The sequence below is a fragment of the Centrocercus urophasianus genome, unplaced genomic scaffold (genome assembly GCF_019232065.1).
Source record: "Centrocercus urophasianus isolate 14NV4802_14NV808 unplaced genomic scaffold, USGS_Curo_1.0 seq_12, whole genome shotgun sequence".
Classification (NCBI taxonomy): Eukaryota; Metazoa; Chordata; class Aves; order Galliformes; family Phasianidae; genus Centrocercus; species Centrocercus urophasianus.
Window position 1 is genome coordinate 12,549,799 of NW_024884364.1, and position 24,095 is coordinate 12,573,893.

The following is a 24,095-nucleotide window of genomic DNA, read 5'->3' on the forward strand; positions in this document are numbered from 1 at the left end:
TTCCAGGGAGGAGGTATTCACAGCCTCACTGGGCAACCTGTTCCAGTGTGTCACCACCCGCACAGTAAAGAATTTCTAATACCTAGTCTAGATCTATTAAGCTCAAGATTTTTTTGAGGTGCCTGATCTTGCTGCACTCATGCTCCTTAGGCAGCAGGCCTAGATAGTGTGCTTGGTTTTAGACTGTGCTGGGTGTTTGTCAAAGTAGTGCAAATAGATTTGGAAACTGTATGCTTGCACCTGTATGTGTGGATGGGTGCATCTCTGCCTGAACAAACAGGTGAAAATATGCTATTACATGGGTCAAGTTTTATTATGAAAGGCAGGTAGATGCCTTTGTGCAGCATCTATTGCTGTACACAGATGATGAAGCTCCATGGTAATGTTGTATTAGAAAGTGAAAAAAGATTCCCAAAGCCTATGTGAATGTTGGATACTGGTAACCCAGTGGGATCAGTAGGACTCTTCTTGATGGTTGCTTTCAGCTTGCTTGCTTCAAGAATGGAGGGAGGAGGGTGTGGATGACACCAATTCCCTTTTCTTTGGGCGGTTTCCTGGTATCTGGTAAGTACTATGTTTGTGGATCCTGAAGTCCTAGAGGTAGGTATCACAGTACAGGTAGGAACAGCAGTGATTAGGCCCTGTAGTCTGACACTTTGCAGTATTGCTGTTATGAGCCAGACAAGATTAGCAGAGACTCCAGTTTAATAACCTGTCTGAAGTGTGCTACAAGGAACAGGGCGTCCTACCTGGTTTCTAAGGAATATTGATAATTTGTTTTTAAATAAATTAAAGGCTGGTTGACTAGCTTGCTTTTTTAAAACTCTAAATGTTGTTTTCCCACTTTAGAAATTACATATCTCAGAAGGGACTTTGAGTGCAAGATTGAGTATGGTAACCCTGCTTCCATATTGTATTTAACTGACTCTTGGTGTCCATGCTGCAGTCTAGTGCCTACCAGGAGTGCTGCACAAAGATATGTGGGCACATGTAGAAGGTAGACATCCTTTGCAGAGCACATAATGAGACTAGTCACATTCTGTGACAAATTTATGCATTCCTTATGTGCAGAGTTTTGCTGTTGTCATAAACCTCCAAGTAGCTCTGTGACGATCAGAATCATGCCTGAGTTGCATGTGACTAAATATTTGCCTCTCAGGAGATGCTACTGAACTTAAAAGCAGATTTTAGCTGTGGAGGATCACTACCTTGATCTAGTTCCCTGGTATAGTGGTTGGCAGCCCTGTACACAGCAGGGAGGTTGAAACTATATGATCATTGTGGTCCTTTTTAACCCAGGCCATTCTATGATTCTGTGCTATCAGAAGGGAAGCCAGCACGTGAACATCCTCAGGCACTGCTGCATTGAGGTAGCAAGGCAGCTGTTGCATTTAGAGGAAAGAATGGGACATGATGTTGTTGCACACTGTCCATCTGCAGTACTGGCAGGCATCTTTGCTTCAGGATCAACCTCTGGAAGAGTCCTGGTGACTCAAGAGAATGCTGAACAAGTGACTTTCCATGGAAATGATTTTATATTTTACTGAAATGGCTTAAAATCTTGACCAGCAAATACAAAGCACAGGTGGCATCTCTTGGTTGGCTTCAAAAGGGTAATTTGTGTTTAATCTAACACTGACTGTTGTACCATGTCTTCAGCATTTTCATCTGTTAAAATCATGATGGTATTTTGATCTTGTTTGTGGAGATGTGCCTGTGGCTGCTGAGCAGAGTGGCAAGCAGCAGACTGAGACATGTCCCTGCTCCCAGATCCCTGCTACAGGCAGCATCTTGGCCTTTGACATCCCTTGGCAACTCTAAAACCAAGTCATCTTGGGTCACAAACGTGGGTGTCTGTACTACAGAAGAAACTGAGAACTGAGTTGTTGTTTTTTAACGTGTTGCTTCTTGCAAATATGTTTTAAGAAAAGGGAAATAAAAGACTGCCTGAGGGGATGTTCTTCCCTGCATCAAAGTCATCATCTGGCAGCCTGGGTGGAGAAAAACATACCTTGTTTGTTTGGTGAGGTCTGTGTAAATGAGAATTAAAGATGAGGAAGGTATTTTCCTTGACCTTTCTGCTACTGAGTGTTCGCTTTTCAGTCGTAGCAACTGAGCAAAGGGTTGGATTTCAGTATTCTTGTCTTGCCTTCCAGCTTGAAATTAGCCTGATATCATAAGTGAAAGAAAGAAAAAGCATCCTCAGGGAAAGACTGGAGCAGAGGAAAGGAAGGAGCAAACAAATACTGAAATGTACACAGCAGAAATTGTTGCAGTTTTTCCTTTGCAACAAAAAATGTTGTTGTTTTTTTTGTTTTTTTTTTTTGGTTTGGGGGTTTCTTCAGAACAAATTATTACATGGAGTTCATCCTTTGAATCGCATCCAGCACGAAGTTCATCTGATAAGTTAAATACAGTGTCGTGATTACAAAAGTGCTGAAACTTGATTACACTGGCAGCAAATAAAATAGAACGTGCCAGGCATTTCTTCAGAGGGAAATAACAATCACTGTTATTCCAGCCTACGTACATTACGGCAGAGCTTTTCCTATAATTTTGCATTTTGTAGAGGAGTCATGATTTGAACTTCACAGCATTAGAAACAGCCATCTCATCCTGTGAGATAGCAGTTATTGCTTGAAAAATGCCCGTTGTTCACTGCCAAATCTAAAACCATAAAAACGTGTGCATCACAAAGATCATCCTCTTCTGGCCTTCCATAAATCTGTCTTGAAAAGTACCCCTTGGTAACAGGGTTGTCTGAAGATAAATGATGCAAGCTGTCTCACCATGTTGCTGCTTTGGTTGCACACCACGGATGTGTTTATAGAGTGATGAGATGGTGTTTCTCAAGACTGTTTTTCCCCTGCATGCTGGACGTGTTCAGTGTGTAGCCATGCACAGTGTTGACAATTGTGCCCCAAACCAGACAAACCTTTCCAGGCTGTAAGTTTCAAGGCAAATCCAAAACTCAGGGTAGGGTTGTTGAACTTCACAAAAAGAGAACAAGGCTGCTGCAACAATAGTTTACATGTGCAGATGGTAATGTAACTTTGAGGACCTTGGTGTCTCTAACAGTTAATCATTTGTTTTCATAGTGCTACATCTGGAAAGAGATTTGGTGATGCCATCTGGATTTTGTGCACAAGGAGGACTGTGTTCTCAGATGGTTGAATGCCATCTCTTGGGAAAAAATGCTGAAAATAAAACCACTAAAAATGTGCTTATTTGTGGCAATAAGCTAGATAATTAGAATCTTTCCTTTTTGCCTTTATTGCAAAGAACAAGGGCTTCTGAGTAGTTTAATTTCCCTTCTGTATTTAGTTCCTTCCTCCTGTTGTGGGGCTAGGTTGATCCCCTTTCCAGGGCTGACAAATAATGCAGGCAGTGTTAATAAGCACCAGGGACCTCAAGATTATGATTGTAGTGAAATTCTGTTTACCCAGGAGTGAAATGAGATTGAACAGTGAATTTGTTCTCTGCTATATCACTACACTGTGGATTTCAGAGCAGAAAAGGCTATAGGAGCTGTTGCAGCAATGACTTCAGCAGAGAGTGAGAAACAAGCTGGAAATCCAGCCTCCTGAGGACACTAGAGCTTCCACTGAAAACATACGTTTTGTAGATGGCAAGCAAGCAGCCAACTTGAAATTCTCATTATCCTGCCATGCTGGATGTGAGTGCTTGGTTAGGGCACTTTGGAAAAGCTGAGATTGAAAATGCTTTTTACCTTTCTCATGCTCACTGAAATGTAATGCTGAGTAGATGTGTATACTTCTGTTCCTCAGTTCACAAGGAGTGCTGGCCAGGAGGTGTGGAGGTGTGCCAGGTCTCTATCACCTGCCTTCTTGTTAGAGAGTCAGCTGCCCTGTCCTGTTCCCAGGGCCTTGTTTTTCTTGGGTCCCTATCATTAATATCATTCTAATGGTATTTGTAGACCTAAGATGCCTGTGGAACCAACAGGTGGAGACTTATTTTATGGATGTCTTCAAGCGTGCTAAAATCATGAACAAAATTTATAGTGGTAAATAGTATAGTATAGGTATAGTGTTATCATCCCTAAGAAAAAAAATGTGAGTACCTTCCAATATGCTGAAAATTACAGTGGTGATCTTTATACCTGCCCAGATCACAACAGTGTTGCACCATGTTCATTAAAGCTTGAGAATGCTCCTACTATGGTACCAGGAGCTGCAAACATATAGATCCGCATACGCTCTGTGTTGAGCAGACTGAAACTCTCTCATACGAATGCAAAAATGACAAAAATGACTTCTGTGAAGTGTGGTTGGATATATTTGCTACCTTGCTCCTCCTGAAGATGTGAGACACACCTCCCTGGGTAATGCTGACCCCCAGGTCACAGTTAGGTTCCAGCACGTACGCCAAGATACCATCTCTAACATTTCAGTGTACCACACGTTATCCTCTTCTTAAAGAATCCTATGTGTGGTAGGGCAGGAGAGGGAACAAATAAATAGTGTCTCATGTTAGGATCCTCAAATCTATTATCACATCTCCCTTTTGTTCCTGTCCTGCTAGATTCCTGTTGGTCAGGACTTGCCTACCCTGCTCAGTGAGTCTCATTACTAATGCTGGTGCTGTTGTTTTCCTAGCTCAGAGATAGCTGGCACATATAGCTGTATTCTGTAAGAGAATTTAATTAGATCAGGTATGGCTTTTTGGCTCCAGGTTGAGACAGTATTCAGACTGACTTTTTTTTTATTATTTTTTTTTCCAGAGCTGATTAGTCTAGGACAAGTGATGAAAGCTGCCTTTGAAATTCAAAAGCACTTCACCATTATGCTCAATTATTAGCGCTGGCAAAATGCCACCAAATGGAATGCAGTGAGGTGAGGTGATAGAGGAGTTTGCTGGGGTTTTTTGTTGTCTTGATTGGCAACCTCAGAAGGCTACCTAAAATTCAAAGTTTTTTACTCCTGATCAGCTGGCAGCAGGAAACATTGGCACTGCATTTGAGGGAAATGTGAGCTCTTTCCTGTGTTCTTCTCTTTTGACGGCACTAAATTCAGTATAGAAGGATGGTTGTGAACTAAAGGAAAATTCAGAAAATGCAAAGAATTCTCACATCTTTTTCTTGCTGTTGTTAAGTGCCTAAGAGTGAGAAGCCCAAAGCAGCCTTTCCAGACCTGTATTCAGAATATAATTACTCCAGAATGCATTTCATGGTTATTTTGCTATCTGGGGAGGGAGTATCCACCCCTAGGGGGGATTTCTGGACTTCTGTTATCATCCTGCTGGATGTTTGTAGAGCTCCATTTGTTGTCTTATCTCTTGGCTGTTTTGTGTCAACACACCTTCAGCTGACCTGCTCTCTAGAGTGTTGTTAAACATTGCAGGCATACTAAATGAGACCATCTCCCTTTGGAATGGGATTGCAGCACTTCCACTTACCAGTCTGGCAACAGGAGCAGCAGATGCAAGTGATGGCGGTGCTTTTGAGAATGTCAAAACCAGTCTGGAGAGAGCAGGGAATGGTGAAGTGTGGAACCGTGTAAGCTTTATACTCTGGTGGGATAAGTAAGTAAGTCACTGCCTGTGGGCAGAGCTTTTTAATGTGGGTGTTAGGGCTTTAGGAGAGTTGTGGTTTACTGAGGGAGAGCGTGGAAAGGGTCTGAAACCAAATCACTGCGTTGTGTTTGCTTCACTGAAGGAGAAGGTCACTAGAGATGGTTAATAAAGCTCTAGCTGCTGAGCTCACCAAACATTCTTCCAGTTCAATGGCCTATGCAGAATGATGTGTTTAGTCAATGTTTAATTCCTAAGCAACAAATGGGGATTGTCGTAGCAAAAGGCACTTGTGGTGTTGACTGAAGCAGAGGAGGCCAAGGATTAAAAAGGTCATGTGGGGAAGATCCCTTCTGCAACCTCCAAGCTTTCTCCTGTAGATCAGTTTCCTCACAGCAAGAGAAAATGGGAAGAAACAAGAAAAAACAGAAATAAAAAGTATTGCAGGAACTGGCAGCGTGAGGGGAAAAGTGAAGCAGCCATGTGGGAGGCAGCAGCTGTGAGGAGGATGAGGACCACCTGTAGGTCCAGAGCCTTGTGCGGAGATGCAGGGAGAGCTGCCCACAGTACCCTTATAGAGCAGGGGGCACCTTGTTAGATAGAGCTATTTCCAGTTTTGTGAGTGTATACTGTTAGTGAGCCTGGGCATGTGGAATACAGAGCAGAGTTCTGCTTTGGGTCTAGGAGATTAAGGCAAGACTGAGTGGATCATCTCTGACCTCTCAATATGATACCTCAGCTGTTTCTCAGAGGGGAGGGCATGGCAGCAGGCTAATGGCAGGGCTCACCTGTGGGCAGGGATTGTGGCTCCTTGCATGTCAGAGACTGGCAAAGAGGGGACCTGGAATACATTTTCATCAGTGCAATTTCCATCTGTAAAATAGATCTAGTATGAAATTACTGATCAGTGTTTCAGTTGTGGTAGGTTTTGTGGTTTTGTTGGTTTTTTTCGTTTGTTTGCTTTTTTTTTTTTTCCTGATGAGTATGCTCTGGTAAGCATGTAAGGCAGCTTTGTGAAGGTTAACATTTGTGCACTCTTTGCTTTATTACCATTCTCTGAAATTTCATGCTGCTTACCTTCAGAATGAGGGATATAAAGCATGTCCTATGAGCCAGCATTACTTTGCTCAGTGTATCAGCAGGACCAAGCTGTTCCAGCAGCCAGGGTGCACATTCCAAAGCAATTAGAACAGCTTCGTGAGTATATATTGCTCAGCGGATGATAAAAATGCTTTTCAGATGTCTTCATAAAACAGATTCAGGTGACCAGCGAAGAAAACTCTCTTTAAACTTTGAAGTCGAATGTGAAAGCACTTGTTTTGATTTTAACAATTTCTTCACTTTAAAATGCCTGTGAATTGCAAGTAGCTGCTAATTCGACACGTTAGAATAGCCTGCAACAGGAGTCTTAAGAGGGGAAAAAAAAAAAAAAAAAAAAAGGTGGTGATCACAGATTCCCTACTCCTGACTGCTTCTCCAGGGCTCTTGCTCTCTGGGAGCATAACTACACATGCAGCTCATTTGATGCTTGGCACAGCTGAGAGGATAAAAACTTCTGGGGAGGAGAAACGAGTGGGGGCTGGAAAGCATAAAAGGAGGATTTCCTCTGCCTATAAAACAGCATGTACATAACTGCAATTCATCTGGGAAGCTCAGAAAATTAAAGCATGCTTGTCTGATGCTCAAAAGGAGCACTGCTGCAAGCCCAAGTTTGTGCTTCCCAAGCTCCTTGGACTGTCAAATCTCTCCAGTCTTCAGCTCTTCCTGAGGCTGCCCCTTGTCATTGAGCTGTGAATTCCCAACCCCACAACTGGGATGCGTTCTGCAGGCCCTCTCCCAGGTTCACTAGTTCTTTGAATCCCCCTGGCTGTGAGAACACCTGACCCGGTGTATCCTTTGGGTACGAACTCAGGGAGGTAGTGATTATTTACTCCAAGTCCAAAGCAAAGATCTCTTTTTCCAGAAATGTGCTTTTAGAAATTAAATAAAAAACTGTCTTCAGATGTTTTTTTCCTTTCTCCCCGCTTCTCAGTTTTCTTTCTTTCCTGTACTTGATGACTTCTGGCTAGTTTTCTTCCTGTCTCTGGATTGATTCTTTTCTCCATGTTGCTTCTTTGTGAAGGACAGATAGAAAATTACCCAGGGATATTTTTTTTCTCCAAGCACTTTTGTTTCTGGAGAATTATACTGTGATGAATTGCGCAAGAAGGAAGGCTACCTGGGACACCCACTGAAAACATGTGTGCAAATATGTGCGAATGTGGAGCTGAAGGAGAGAAGCACAGTCCTGTGACCAAGGTTGAGAGCTGAACTCAAGAGCAATAGCAAGCAGAGATGGGCCTAGAGCAACGCCAGCTGAAATTCAGCCTGGGCTCTGTGTTCAGCCAAAGCCCAGATCTGCTTGCTCTGACTGGGTAACTTAAGACGTGCACTTGGACATTGCAATTCAGGCTCTTGCCAAGCACACAGAGCATTATTCTGCCTGAATGTGAAGAAGTCGTCCTCACAGTTTGTCCAGCTATAACCCAAGCCTGTCACATAAGCCCACCCCTAACATTAAGCTTTTGCGTAGCCCTACTCCCACATGGCATATGAAAATGTATCCTCATTCTCCTTCACCCTGATGTAGAGAACAGTTTATAGGACATGTTTTAGGCATAAAATTTCCTTTTGTTCTGCACTGCACTGTGGTATCCAAGCACACAGATGTGAAATGTACACAAAGATCTATTTAATTTCATTTGCTCCAGCTAGCAGAAGTAGGACAAGTATTGGTGCTTTGTTTTTCTTGTTCGGTTCTGATGTGGTTTTCCTTGGGGAGGCTGTATGTGATGTGGTAGGGTGAGAAATGCAAGTGAAAGAACTGAGCTTGGCATTTCCTGTGGACATCCAGTGAGACTGCTGGTGGCACATACCTGGTGAGGTTCCAGATGTGGAAGATATTTCTACTGCCTCTTGCCCAAATGCTTTCCCTGCTCCCCCTTCAAGATTGCTTCCAGTACAGCAGTCTCGTGATTGCACCTGATGGAGCCTGGTTCTGCTGGAACCCTTGGCCAGTGCTGTGCTTGGGCCTTGGATCATGACATGATATCCAGAGATGTACAATCCATTTTTCCTCTCATTGGCTCTGAACCATAAGTATATATATATATAGAATTTATTTCCACATGGCTGGTTTTTGATATTTTTTTTTCCTCCCAAAATCTTCAATTAGACTAAATAGGGAAACTGCTGTTGATTATTAACAGGACGCCCTACTTATGGCCCTACGTATGGCTATCTGCCCCAGTTTGACCTGATTTTAAAAACAGACTTCCAAAACGTGAAAAAACTGTGGCTAAAGCTTTCTAATACTTTTGGAAGCCTCGATACATGAAAAGTATCTTAGGTTTGGTTAGCAAGGAATGTGAATTTCAAGTTTATCAAAATAATTATCTAAATTTCGTTCCACACAGGTTCCTCTATATCAGAGGCAAAGGTTAAAATTTTACCCAGCAGATTTGAAGAGCTTCAGGACTCTGTTAGAGGACCTTGCTCAGTTTCAGTACTTCATGAAAAAAGCAAGAAGAAGCTTCTATAGTTTTAAATCTAGTCTCAAGCCGTGGCTAGAAACTCCATAGCATCTCCTTGCTTTGGTTCAGGTAAACAGCTGCCTAGCCAGAAGACAGCTGACTGGGATGTAGCTGTCAGACCTCCCCATGGAGCCCTGCTCTTTGCAGTTCTCCTGTCAAGGGTTGCTGGGGAAAGGTAACCCATAGCTGCTGTGGTTTTTCTGAAAGCTCAAGCTTCCTATGGGTCTGGGCAGTGTGACACCCTGTGGCTCCCATGGGCTGTTAGGTAAGGATGTAACAGGCCAAGACAAATCTCCCAGAAGCAGGGATAAGGTCTCCAGGCAGCCAGTCCCTGTGGTCGCTGGGACCTGTCTCGCCGTACCAAAGTCAGTTTGGAAGGACTGATCCTGAAGCACTGTAGCATGTGTCAGCTCTAGGAGCTTAGAGTTATATTTTTAAAACATCGGGTTGGTTGGATGGAGGGATTTTTCTCTCTGCCTCCCTAATCTTGTGCTGAGCAGAGAAGTCTGGAGCAATGTTAGCCATGAGTCCTCTGGCTTCCAGAATGATGCTCAGGCTCACGTCTGCATGAAAATCATTGTAGCAGTCTTCAAACTGAGGGTTGTGTTTTGGCTGAGTAAGGCATCAAAATCCAAACCATGTTCAAATAGAGGCCTTTCACTGTTTTCATACTTCTGACTGTGAAAAAGCCCTAGATTCTTATGCTTCTTATACTTATTATTTTTAGTCCAACCCAAAGCTCTTGCATCAGCACAGCTAACAGAAATCAAGCAGGTGGGGACCATGTGACAGTTTGCCTGTAGAGGAATATACTTCCTAATTTTTGCACGGACTTATGCAAAATTCATGAGTTTGGATGAGTTTTCTCTTCTGCCTTGTAATATTGGAGCCTGGATGGTCCTGCTGTGCCAGTGCAGCTGCTCATGGCCCAGAGTGAGGCACCAGACTTGACTTCAGGAACAGCACTGTATGATGAAGTTTTGAAGTCTGAACCCTGTGACACAGGAAAAACCTGACCTATGCCCCTGTTCTTTTGCGTGCAGTGTGGCAAAAGGTATGTTCTTCTCACTTTTCAGTTTCTTGGCTTCATTCTTTTCTAAATTTTCATTTTAATTATTTTATGGGAGAGGTAAAGAGAACCTTTAAAGCTGTTCTTTTCAGCTTTAATTTGGGCAAAGCGAACTGAGAACTGCTCATATGACAATGCTGGAATGGATTAGCTAGCACTTAACAGCTTTGATTGCTAATCTGCTGTAGAAAATGTATTTCTAGATGTGAAAAACTGCTTCTTTTCCCTAATGGCCTTCAGCTGTATGTATATATGGTACTTCCTTGATATGTGCGTGAGACCAGTGAGCACTGTACCAAGATGACTTTAATGGTACTTCTACAAAAGTTAGCAGCCAGCTGAGAAACACTTGTGATCTTACAAGAGTCTCCATCAGTGATGGTAATGCCAGAACATCTTAGTTTTTTGACCATGTTTTCATTTCCCTGGAAGCCAAGAGAAGCTTCTCAGTCGCAGGATGCCCACAATGCCTAATCACATCTCCTAATCCCTTGGTTAGTTAGAAAAAAAAAAACAAAAATCCTTTTTTTTTTTTTTTGGTGTCGTCTTCAGCTTGTTGAGAAATCTGTGCTTCTTCCACCTCCTTAAATGATGATTTGATCTTGTATTCATTGTCTCCTCAGTGATTTTTCTTGCACTGATTGTTTTTGAAGCGGAATAACTCTGGTGTATGTGTAATTCTATTAGAATGGTATGTAGCTGCTTGCTTTTCCCATGTCCTAGATTCTTGTGGTTTTAATGCACATTCATAAGGTAGATTTTGATCTCTGGGTTCCCATGAAACAGCCACGTACTTTTTGGACATAGGAAGCCATGAGGTACAGAGACAGTGCTGGAGGACAAGAGGTAATGTGCTTGTGGTTAAAGAGGCATACAGAAAAACCAAGTCAGTGTTCCTCCTTAGGAAATCTTTGTAAAAGAGGTGTTTCAGTGCAATCAGAATATTCATCCTGCCCTTCCTTCTGCAAGTGGCTAACAGTTTAGCTCATTAGAGAGACTGACTTCTCTGGCTACTCATTCACAGAAAAGTTGTGCAGCTCAATAGCAATGGGCTTGAATTAAAAGCCTCAGGGAAGTTCATAATGCACAGCCTGATAGTTTCCCCCTCGCGTGCATTTCAGAATGGTGCTTGGTTCTAAGTTGGAGAATGTCCTTTCAGTACCTGTTGGCAAATCACATTACCTTAATTTCAGGTGAAGCTTTAAGACTTTTTTCTTTAATATCATTTCCCATTGCTTCTTCCTGCCTTGGTCTCCAAACCTCTTCATCTCCTTAAAGCTCACTTGTATTCTAAAATATGTGCGGGAAGTTAGGTATTCAGGGAGAAGTAATAAAAAGAAGGCCTTGCGGCATCATCTGATGTATAACAAAAGGTTAAAAAGTCCTAAAAATCTCTTCTCAAAGCTGTGGGCAATTTCAGGCCAGGTTTGCATTTTTTACATTCTTGCTTTACCTTATTTGGCCATGCAAAATGGGATCCAGAGGTCCCTGGGGACCTGGCTCTGTACAGCGATGGGGCTTTGTTCAGATGAAAGTATGTGCTTTTTTCCTTCGGAGACACATTGCTAAATATGGGCTGTGTTAATAACAAACAAGGCTGCTTTCTGGCAGAGGTTCAGCTCCCTAACGTCCCTCAAGTTAAGAAGGCAAATTCACAGCAGCCCTTCAGCATCAAGCTCTGCACCTTTGACAGCAACTGCCTTGAAAGCCGGGGGTAGCGAGGGGATACGCTGATGCTGACGTTGGTGAAGCATGCTTTGATTTCATGGAGATGTTTGTGTGCAAGATAGAAAGGCTTACAAAAAACAAAGACTTAAAACTACGCTAAGCAGGCCAGCAAGTTACAGTTGAATATTTTTATGAACGGAGACAGTGTGTTGTCTTTGTACTTTCTGTTTGTTTGCTTGTTTTGGGGTGTTTTCCCATGGAACAGCTACCCTCTGTCTGAAATATACAAGCAGGCAAAACATCAGGTAGCCAAATAATATGTGTAGCTTTAGGGAATAAATATTGACTAAGGATCTGGTATTGGTTAAGTGTTACAACTGAGGTGTGTCTTTATAAAGGAGAAGGGTCAGATTGCAAAACCTCTTCCAGCTCAGCTTTTAATTTCACATTAACAAGAGCTGTGACTGAAATAGTTTTCAAGCTGAGATCACTGATGGGCACTATTGACATTTACCACAACTGTGGGGAAGAGCATAAAGGGGACAGTAATAAAGAAGCATAAACTTATGAAAGCATGTGTTATATAAAATATTAACTGTATAAGTGGATTTTTAATCTAACAACAACATCTGAGACTCTTTAAAATGCTCCATTGCTCTGATCGATAAAGGCATGATGGTGGTTTCATCATTATTTTGATGGATCGAGCTTGAGACCTTGTTTGTCACCAGTGGCAAAAGCATCCTCCAGCAGTGGTCTGAGTTGCACTGGAATTGGCGAGAAGAAGAAGAATTTTTCTGTGAGCTCTGCTAGAGTTAGCAAGAAGTTGCAGATAGTGAAACAGCTTCTACTGGTGGGAGCTGCTGATGTGACAGCATAAGCTGGATGCCCATTCTAGTTAACAGAGAGTTAGCTTCTCAGAAGTAGTTACAGACCAAAATCCTTATAGATGTCTGTCTCAGGCTCTTCTCTCACAGAAGAAATTTAGGAAAAAACAGCAAAATGCTGGCTTAAACTCTTCTATTGAGCGTGACTTCGGGTGACTTGTCAAGAAAGGGCTGAGACAGCAGGTCCCAATGAGATGTCGGTTAAGAACACATTACATCTCCAGCTTGGTTGCTTCAAAGCTTACTATGCAGCTGATGAAAAGATGAATAGTCAAAAATACTGTTCAGATATGCTGAAAACTTAAGGCAGCCCCATGAGCTTGAAGGCGTGGTGATGACACAGTGCATGTAGATGCAGCTGCATCATGAGTAGAAACAGATGGGGATCAATTGCACAATGGCTACAGCCCTGACCTGATATCTACTCTTGGGATAGTCATTTTAAACTTACCAGTCTCCTGAAATGTTTATATATTATCTGTTGTATTGTATTTTCAAGCAGTGGTGGCTGAATTTTATTTTTTGTGAGAAGATTCTCACAGAAAAGGATCTTACTGAAAAATAACTTTTACATGAACATGGAAAACTCTTCCTAGACAGTTATTTTGGAGTTTTCTTGCTCTCTCTGCAAAATATTTCCATGAAAAGAGGATAAATATTCCTAAACTGAATGAGATATGCCCTCAGACTTCCTGTGAACACTTGTACTTTCTGGTGGGATGAAGGAGAAGGATGTTGGTTCCCAGGAGCATTGTGTGGATTAAAGTCTTGACAGTGCTTTGAACATGTGGACTATGATAAAACTTCCGTGTTATTTTGGATGTGAATGACATTCTCAGCCTTTTCATGAATGTTTTGAAAGCCAGAGGGCAAAGATCTCAAAAAAAGAAAAAAAAAAGCCAAATGCTGTCACTCTTACTATAATGTACTTTAGTGTCCAAGGTAGCATATTTTTACTGTTTTTCATTGCCCAGCTTTGTACTCAAATGGTAGCAGTGTTGATAAGTGTGATGGAATTGCACATGGTTTAGGACTGTCTCAGGCTTCTCAGGCTCCAGTCCAGGATTAAAGACCTTGTTCTATGACAGTAAGATAGTTACAACATGAAATGTGTGATTTGTTCAGGAGCTTGCTCAGGACTGAGGTCTGGAGGTGGCTGGAGAAGGGTTGAGTGAAAGGCTGGGAGCTCAGTATTATCAGTGTCCAGGTATAGAGTCCTCCAGGACTCCTAACAGGAGAGACGTGGACTTGTGGGAGTATGTCCAGAGAAGGGCCACAGAAATGATCCAAGGGATGGCACATCTCCTCTGTGAGGAAAGGCTGATAGAGCTGGGGCTGTTCAGCTTGGAGAGGAGAAGGCTCTGGGGAGACCTGGAATCAGCCTTTCAGTATCTAAAGGGGGGCTGTAAGAAGGAAAGGGGCAGACGCTTTAGCAGAGTCTGTTGCAGTGGGACAAGGGGAAACTGTTTTAAGCCAAAAGAGGAAAGATTCAGGTGGTGAGGCACTGGAACAAGTTGCCCAAAGAAGTAGTGGTTGCCCCATTCCTGGATACTCTCAAGGTGAGGCTGCACGGGGCTCTGAGCAACCCGATCTAGCTGTAGGTATACTTGTATATTGCAGGGGAGTTGGACTAGATGGCCTTTAGGGAGTCCCTTCCAACTCAAACGATTCTATGAAAAAAGTGGTTTGTTTTGCTCTTTGTGGCCAGTACCCAAGACCAGTTACTGTGAGTTATTCTTCTGCACCATGCCTAAAGTAAAGCTGTAAGATTTTATTTAGCTGTATCTTCTCACATGATCTGAGGCTGTCAAAAAACTATATACCTGTGCAGAGGTGGGGAAACAGCAGCCTAATGGTACTTCACAGACCTGGGCAGGACTTGGTCCATCTTCTAGCTTGAGCACAGCATGCCACAGAAACGGAGATGCTTCTACAGCCCTTGAGGGCTTTTTAGTGAGCTTCAGCCAACACAGTTAGCAGATTTTTGCAATACTAACGTTATCGCTGTGCATGCTGCCTCTGTTTTTTTTTTTTCTCTTCCTCCAAGCAGCACCCACGCGTTCTGCGAGGCCTTCTCCTCTGTGCCGGCTGGCTGTGCCCACGTGCTGAAGGATGCTGGGAGAGGGCTGGGATTCATGCCTGGCGTGCTTGGCGCATGCCAACAAACTCACTCCCACCGCCTGTCTGCCTGGAGGAGGCCCCAAGGGCCCTCACAGTCTTTGATAAGTTAATTAAGAGTGACCTGCATGTCGGTAGGGTGGAATGCTGCCTCTCATTGAGTCTCTGACCTGTGCTAAGGAGCTGTCTGTGGCACGTTGTTTTGTGGGTGGACGGCATTTAGTGTTTGTGCAGTATCTGAGGTTGAATGATGCTCCTTCACAACGCTGAAACTGCTCTCCTGCCTGTTTTAAGATGTTAATTAGCGCAGCGCATCGAAACGGGGCACATAGGTTCATCAGGCAGCCACATAGCCCCCTCAAAGCCAGCATTTTGTGTGAGTAATTGCACTGCTGCTAATTACAAGGTATTCATTGTTTATAACCTCTGTTACCCTTCCGGCTTCCTATTGGAAAGATGGGCACGGCTCCATCTCCCCAAGGTAACCGGAGACAGCATGTCTTGGCGTTGATGGTTGGCCACATCAGCCAAAGCATGGCACTGGAGGAAAATATCTGAGCGTGGGCCAAGCTCCTGCTCTTCAGATGCTCCTGACCGAGTAGGATGGGGAGGATCAGGCGGTCATGTGGGGAGTCCTGCAGGAGGAGAAGGAGGCTGAGGGAATGGGGGCTTGCCCAACATTTTAAAAACAATGGCAACAACAAATCTGGTTAATTTGTGATGAAGCAGAACATGAATTCCAAGTGGGATAGTTACTGTGAAACAGCCTCCTGGATAAATGAGTGTTAGAGTCTTGAATTAAGAAATTATTGTTTTCAGGAAATGAGAAGGAAGAGGGGAAGCATGCTTTTCCTTTGGAAACAATAATGTGGGACTTGGGCTGTCAGATTGTGGTTGCACTGATACAGGCACAATAACCATCTGCCAGAGCATGCTGACAGCTTAAGGTCAAAATCCCAGCGCTCCCAGTGAGCACCCATACCCCCATCCAAGAAATCATAAAATCACAGAATGGCCTGGGTTGAAAACAACCACGATGATCATCCAGTTTCAACCCCCCTGCTGTGTGCAGGGTCACCAACCAGCAGACCAGGCTGCCCAGAGCCACATCCAGCCTGGCCTTGAATGCCTCCAGGGATGGGGCATCCACAACCTCCTTGGGCAACCTGTTCCAGTGCCTCACCGCCCTCTGTGTGAAAAACTTCCTCCTGATACCTAACCTAAAGCTCCCCTGTCTCAGTTTAAAACCACTCCCCCTTGTCCTATCACTGTCAACCCCAACTATAAATGTGAGCGGTCAACCAGGACCCCCTCCCCAAGAGAGATTTCTCTGGTGTTACTGCTAGGGACAATGAGAATTTACCTAATTTAAAACACTTGCTGTTAAATCATGAGTCTGGGGAATGATAAATTGTAGTCATTAATTTCCTCTGTTTGGTTTTAGCTGGAAAAAAAAGAATATCTCAGTTTGAAATAAAACACCTTAACAAATCAGCTATGTTATGGGAAGGCATTGTTTTATTTGATTTCTTTGAGAGTACATTTGAACCAAACCGTATTTGATATTTTAAGGCACATTTGAAAATGAAAAAAGTTTTTGAGACAATATTTCTCTTTATTGAGATCAGCAATTTGCTTCTAAAAAAGAAGCTTTATTGCCCTTGACATAAAAAAGGTTTTTAGCCTTTCATTCTTGTGAAGGCTGAATTATTTTTAAACATTAGCATGTTTTCCAAGAACAGAAACTGGTTCTTGGCTGACTTATCTGTATTAAAGTATTTAATCCAAATATTGACCTAACTGCTAGAGCCTTCAGGACTCTATAGTCTTTTAATTTTCATTTGGACTAGCCTGTAAACTCAAGCTTGAATTCACAGCAAGGAGAAATGGGGTAGTGTGAGCAAGATGCATGGGCTCCAAACCCTGTGCCATGCTGATAACCAAAAAGAAGTGGACATAGGTAGCTGTTTGTCAGAGCAATGTGAATGCACTTACCCTTGTCTGCTACAGATAGCTGGTGCACCAGCAGTTGACATCTCTTAGGCCTGATCGACAGGGTAGGCGCAAAAGAAGAGATGAAGGAAGGAGGTGGCTGTCAGGGCTGCCACCCAGGGGAGGCCCTGCGGGTCTGTGACCGCCTTTTCTGCTCTTCTCTGAATGATGTGATGATGTGTAGACTGGGTTGATAGCTAAATTATCATTATTACTTCAAGGCACCTGTGTACAGACCGGGCACAGCTGTTGTTTCAGGCTTTATGCACATTGTGCCTTTGAAATCAGAGGGAGCAGCTTCTTGGACAGAGAGCTGAACCTCAGGGGAGCAATGCAAGCATTTGCTAGAGGTGTTGCTGGGGAAGAGGGAAGGTTACAAACAACTTTGCTGAGTTGCTTCCTGCAACATCAGGGAACATACTTACATGTTATCATTTTAATGGACACTGCTTTGTCTGCTAGACATGTCCATTTCCTTCTGAACCAGGATAACAAGGAGGCTGCTCTATTTATGCTGTAGTCATCTCAGAGGAGTCCAGGGTTGGGTGGAAAAACAAGATGAAAAGACTCAAAAATATGTTTTTAATGGGAAATGAATGAGCAAGAAAGCAGGGAGTAGAAATGAGAAATCCCTGCCCCCCGTACCTTGCTTCAGAAGGAGTCAGCAGCAGCCCCCTCCCCAACAGGCTAGGAAAGGGGCCTCCAGCTGACTGGAAAATGGTTACAGGCGAACCGTTAAGCATAACACAGGGCCTGGGAAAGGGCATATTCTACACTGGGTCTGGAGAACTATTTCCCTCTGTCTATTCTTGTCTTCCATAAAAATTCTAAGTTGGCACCAGTCTGTAGCCAGTTGCAGCCGATGTTGCATATTTCATGTGTACCAGCCTTTTGAAAATATGACCTAGAGCAGTTAGATCTGAAATTTAGCCTTAACTTTCAAATGGGAAGGATGGATTATAAGCCTTAATATGAAATGAAATGTTTTAGTGGTTATTTTTAAACGTGTTTTGGCACTGCAAAGTGCTGCAAATCAAGCACAAATTCCTACATTGTATCTAGAAATACAAAAGTCCAATAACAGTGAACTTAAAAGGTAAGCTAGCAGCACAAAGAGGGTTAACACAAGTGTAAAATAACATAATTTCCTAAGGAAGCAGGCTGTTTGATCAGGCCTGCTATTGTGTCTTTTCAGCCTGAAAACTTTTAGCATCTGCTGTCTAATGTCAGTTAAGCACGATAAATGGAGAAAGGTACTCAACAAAATTAAGTTCTGACGAGGTTTGTGAAAGCAGAGAGCCAGCAGCAGGGTGGAGAAGTCATTGCTGTCCCCCAGAGAGTGCTTAGGGGTGATTGCAATCTTCATAGGCGCCAGAGAATCCAGGCAGGGAGAAGCCTTGTGCACGCTGCTGATGCAGGAAAACTGCTTTGGGAGCCTGCTGTCCCTCTTACTGCCTTTGTGAGCCTCACCACCTTGGGAAACACTCCCAGCATGTGGAGCAGTTTCTGAGTAGTAAGAATGGAGCACATGCTGTATGTGAAAAGTTGTAGAGATGCCATGGGGCTTTGTAGAGTAAACAGAAAGAAGCAATTGAGTGTAAAAGAATGAAATGAAGCAGTGAAAAGTAAATAAAAAGAAACAGTTCTAAGACAAATAGCTCTATGTGCAGTGTTGATCGCTATCCCTGCCTCCCCTGTGTCTGTGGCTGGTGCTCCACATGGTTCCCCATCTTGTCAGGAGCAACATGAAAAAAGTTGCTTCCTCCTTTATCCTGGAGGCGTGCTGTTCTCTTTGAGTATATTTGTAGAAATTGTTTAGAGAGGGAGGTCTAGCTGCTGGGGTGTTCACATGGCAAATGTACAGAGCAGAGCCCTGTTCCTGTGAGAGCAGAGGTGCGAGGACATGCAATGCTGCAGCAGTGGTGATGAGAACTGCCAAACTGGATCTCCGTACCCAGGAGTATTACATACCCAAAGTCCTACCAGGTAAGATCAGTTGCTTTTAATGCAAACACATTGTTAAATAAATATTATTAGTAGTCATTCTGTGGCCCGTGTTCTAGGGAGGAGGTTGAGTTTAAGACTACCTCTATGAGGAAGACCTTTTTCTCTCAGAGTGGTCAGGCACTGGAATGGCTGCCCAGAGAGGTGATGGAGTCGCCGTCCCTGGCAGTGTTCAAGAGGCGTCTGGATGACGTGCTGCGTGATGTGGTTTAGTGCTTGTGGTGGCAATGGTAATGAGAAGACGTTTGGACTAGATGTTCTTATACGTTGTTTCCAACCTTGTGATTCAATGATTTAAAAATTCTGTAAATGTGTAGAAAATGATAAGGAGAAAAAAAAAAATAAAAGAATGTGTCTTTGACAGTCTTGTGCTTCACAGGTATGAACGCAAACACTTCTGCATGCTCCTCCTAATACAGCCTTCCCAGTGTTAAGATGGTGAAGAGGTTTGCTGGACCAGTATAGGAGAGGTACAGGCTTTCAAATACCTCACTGTAGCACTCAGTCCCAGAGCAGACATTACGATTTGTCATAGGGGTCAGCTGTATTTGCCTTCAGATGCTACGTGTATCTGCAGATTTTCAGTGGGAGGGTAAGTCTTTGGCAGAAATTAATACTTGTAGTGGTTTGTATGGCAGGGGTTCAGTGTAGGATGATGAGGCTGGTGCTGGTGCTGGTACTTCCTCATGGCTGATCTAAGCCTGACCATTCCCAAGCAGGGAAGAAGCCTGCTCCAAAGTGTCCTACCCTGTGTGAGGCTGGGATGTGGCAGTGCTGGGACACTGCTCAGCAAGGGGGAAACTAGCATCACACATAGTGATGGATGAGTTACGAAATGGCATGAAGTCTCTTAAGCAAGCAGAGCTTGCATACGCCTTATGATGGCCAAAATAGGAATAATGTGCTGTGACAGAAAATCCTACTAAAGCAGCAGTACGACGTTAATGAAAGTTTTGCTGCTGACAATTTTCATTGTGGAAAAGCTGTGTTCTTTTAAAAGATTCCCATAAAGACCAAGTTACAGCTTTACAGTTCATTTCCTGTATTGTGAGATGGTGTGCTAGCCATATTATTTTATGGAGTAATTCATAACAGTGTTACATTTTTGGATTTAGCAGAATAGTTAAGATTTATGAAACACGGAGTTTTATAATGGAAAAAAATGACAGGGCAGATTTTACATCTATTTGAAACTGATTGTGGTGTTCTGTAAGTTTTCATTGTGGTGAGGTGCTTCTCTCAACTTCTAGCCCTGAATGTCTTTGAAGGCAGAGATCATTGTTTTTCATACAAATCAATTGACCGTGCTCACTTTGGTCTTCAAAGAGAAATATCCACTAATGGGTGTTAATGAGAAATAATCCTATTAGGCTTGAGAATGAATAGTTTTTCCAAAGCCATATTTGACTATAGAAGAAAATGATGCAACTGTGAGCAGAAAAACAGAGCTTTACTGCAAAAGGATTTAATTTAGCAGTTTTAGAAACTTAGGCTTCAGGTTTCTCTAAGAGTAAGGTGATGGATTTTCTGTGTGTGTGGAATATTCATGTTAGGCCCAGACTTCTCAGATCTCTGGTTCCATCATGCTGTTGCATCTCCTCAGAAATAAATGGGGAATAAAACTGAACATGTGCAGGCCATGTTGACAATTGACAGTATGAGCTGATGTTTTTCAAATTAAGCTACATGCTATTTCTGTCACTGTTTCTTTCCTATTTTTTGTTTGGATTGTGGCTTTGTCACTACTCCTCCACTTGGTAAACCCACGCTTGCTGAAAATGTCTTAATACACCTGTTTCCTGCATTTTGACTTTTTCTTTTAAACACCAGAGTAGTTTACATCAGCCTTTAGAACGTGATAAAACCACTATAAACATTTGTCCTTTCTTAAGCAAAACTTAACCAGATATTTGTATTACTTTGCTTGGTAAGTCTCAAGACATACAGTTTAATATAACTGCAGACCAGAAAAGTGCAAAATCCGAACATCAGAATGTACCAGATCAGCATGAGACCAGTTGTTATTTCCTTCAACTTCTCGGATGGTAGAATAGGAAGCTCTGATGAAATGTATTCAATAGTGGTGGTGGGGATCAAGAACTTTGGGTAGCAAAATTCTGATTCAGAAAGGCTTTGACAAACTGGAAAGAATGATTTGAAAATAGAACATGGTCCCGAGAAGAGAAATGTGAATTCTTGCACTGCAACAAGCAACAGGTTATAAGGCAGGAAACACATGGCTATGCTCTAGTCCTAGAGACAGAGATCTGAGAATGACACTGGCTGAGGCAGTGAGTTGTAGTGAAAAAGTCAGTTATTCCACAAGGTTACACAGGTGGAGGTGACAGGATGTACAGTGTGATCCTGTTCCATGTGGAGATGATAGTGGGAGCTCCCAATGATTAAGGATAAAGAGCAGGGCCCTAGAACCATGGAACCCAAATGGGGTTTGTTATTTTGGGAAGACTGAGGGAAGTAAGCTTTCAGATAGATCAACATAGGCGTAACCAATCCTGCCCGCAGGCACGGTTATACGGTGGGAATTTGCAAGGTCCCATTCAGTCTTGTGATTCTGTGATCCAGCAGTGGTTGTTGGGGGAAAAGCCTTAATCTGTGGTGATGCAACATTTTGGCCAGCACTTTCTTCAGTCTTTCTTCAACCCTGTGTTCCAGTCCCTGAACAGGGACACCTCTGCTCTACCTACTTGTTGCCATAAATTATACAGCAAGTTCTTTCAGGCAGGGGCTGTGTTTACCTGCCTGTGTTTATCTAGCATCAGCAGGACTCCAGTCTTGACTGAAGCTTCAAGCATAAGCAATACCTATTGTCAGAATAGATTATTCAGCTCCGAGAGATCTGAAGTCATTTGGTTGTGAAAGGCTCCCCAGAACATGAGGGCTTGCTGTGGCCCAGAAATGTTGGCATGAAAATCGATTACACGGAAAGAGTTATGTGGCAAACTCACAGCTCTTTCTTGTGCAGACAGCGTGCGGTGTCCTGGAGCTTGTGCCTATTGTGTGAAATAGATATGCAGTCCTCCTAAAGTGAACAAAAACTTCAGCCATGTGAAAGAGAGCTGAAGGAGCCAGCTTTTGCAAGAAGGGGAGGTTACGCTGGAGTTGGTGATGTGGGAGGAAAAGTACAATAATGATGGCAGAGCAAACAAGATGCAGGGCATGAAGAGAAGCAACTCTGACACATGCTCTGTGCTGCTTGAGCACCAGATAGGCAAAGCACTGGAGAATACACAGCTACATGTCGCTGAGGAACTAGTCTGCCAAAATCCTCTTATCTAGGCTGGTGGGAAGAAGTTGTGCCTAATTATTCATTCCATCTGCCACATTTCCAAGTGCTTTGCTGTTGCTATTGCTGCAGCCTGGCAGCAGCTGAGGGCGCAGCATCTCGTGGAGAGTGACCCGGGCCTTGCAACCCATTGTTACATTCCCCTCTAATAGGGTGAGAGTTACAGAGGAGGTCCCCAGCTGTTTAATCTGTGCTGTCTCAGTGCTGTTGAGGATGGCTACCTGGGCGGTCAGACTGCAGGGGCCCCAGGGCAGAAGTTTTCTTAAAAGAGAATTTTGTATTTCCCTAAGAATACCTTTTTAATTTAAGATGTGTGATTGTTTTTTGTTTGTTTGTTTAAGAAAAAAAAAAAAGCAAAATGAAAGCAAAACAAAATATGGGGCTAAATGTCGTCATGGGGACGGCGTTGAATCTTATTCTGAAATGGTAACACTGCCTCAAAGGCTAAATGCATAAAACCTCTGAAGATGATCAAAGCCACTCTTGCAGTGCATTCTAGCTAGCACAGCAAGGGAATTTCCTGGCAATATACTATTATGTGAAAGTGCAACATGTTAAATATCTACAAAGTATTCTCTGCTCAGAGCAACAAAGCTGCCTTCTTGATCTGTGCTCTGCACTAGGGAATGCATGGAATAATGGGCTGAGAAGTTGTGCATGTCCAGTATTTGCATCTTCCCCAGTGGCAGCCACCCGATGCTTGAGGCTGTAGCAAAGAATCCCCCGAAAGTGAACTCTGAGAGCATGTGATAGCTCTATATGCAATGAGAGACGAAGTTTATTTCCTAATCCATGTGGTGATCAGTTTAAACCATGAAGCATGAAATGTGATTACCCTTGTCCTGTGTTTGAGTTAGGGGGCTGCAACGAAAGGCTCGGGTCTTTGGTTTGCATGAAGAAAATGGGCACTGCGAGCTGCTCCTCTGTGGAGCAGGCACATCTATGTGCTGTCACTTATGTGCCATTACAGTTTAATTTTTAATGTTTTTATTTTTATATCATTTTTTTTAATCTGCCTGCTCTACTAACCACAGCCATCCATTCGTGGTGAGAAGGCCAGTGGGTTATGTTGTCAGAGGTGCTGATGAGACCTTGATGCTGCAGTCTGTTGCATCTTTAGGGCTGCTCTGACTGCTGTAGCAGCAGTGATGAGGAAGGAGTCCCTCCCTTTCTGCCTGCCCTAGAACAGAGCTGAGGATGCCTTATGGTGTTGCTCTGAACTGACAAATAGGTATCAACTTTGGTCAAAATAGAAATGGTTTAGCCATTTCTGTTTCTATTTTATATATTTCTATTTCTGTATTTCATAAGTCTAAGTGAATGCACATACAGGACTACAGAAGATAGTATCAGCAGTGGCTTCAGCTTGCAGAACATTCCCTTGGAGCACCTTCTTCTACACTATCCTCAAGCTTGCAAAGGTTTACAGGGACAATTAGAAAATCTGGCGCGCTTTGCTGTTGCTCTAACACTGGTATTTTTCATGACACTTTGCAGTAGGGTAGCGATTCTTTTGAATCTGTGCTGCCGTTTGAACTGCTAGCTTTACAGAGAAGCCATGGTATCCACTGTGAATTTTGAGGGTTTCAAGTTAAAATGTGTACGTAGTAAGAGCTTACAACTAATAGTCATTGTCACTGAAATACAAAGTGGAAACTTACTGTTGTTTCTTCACTTGCATTTGCTTTCCATACTTTTTCCTGGTTATCTCACTAGTTATGGAGGCTCTCTAGACTGAAAAGAATCACTTTATGGCTCTAGAAGGAGCTGAGTGAAATGTTTTGGTTTTAACAATATGTTTTAATCTTAGTGTACTGGCATTGTACCACTGCCTTTAGAGAGACTAATCCCACAAACACAAACATTCATAGCTCTGTTTGCTGTAACTGGCTACTAGCAAGCTCTTGATTTTTTCTGTAGTTGCTTGGGCTTGAATATGTAAGAATACTCAG

General features: G+C 43.0%; 1 protein-coding gene across 7 annotated transcripts in view; it reads left to right on the top strand.

Moving 5' to 3' along the window:
- The window catches only part of PHLDB2 (pleckstrin homology like domain family B member 2), a 140,570-nt gene that overhangs the window by 23,178 nt on the left and 93,297 nt on the right, over positions 1-24,095 (top strand). For 2 of the 7 annotated variants that reach the window (XM_042810684.1, XM_042810692.1), the window contains exon 1: positions 5,375-5,541. The exons of 1 other annotated variant lie outside the window; for it this stretch is intronic. The gene's annotated coding sequence lies outside the window, so the exon portion shown is untranslated. Of the gene's footprint in view, positions 1-5,374; positions 5,546-24,095 lie in introns of those variants that run through there. 4 more of the 7 variants (XM_042810695.1, XM_042810694.1, XM_042810685.1 and 1 more) reach the window with 3 other exon arrangements.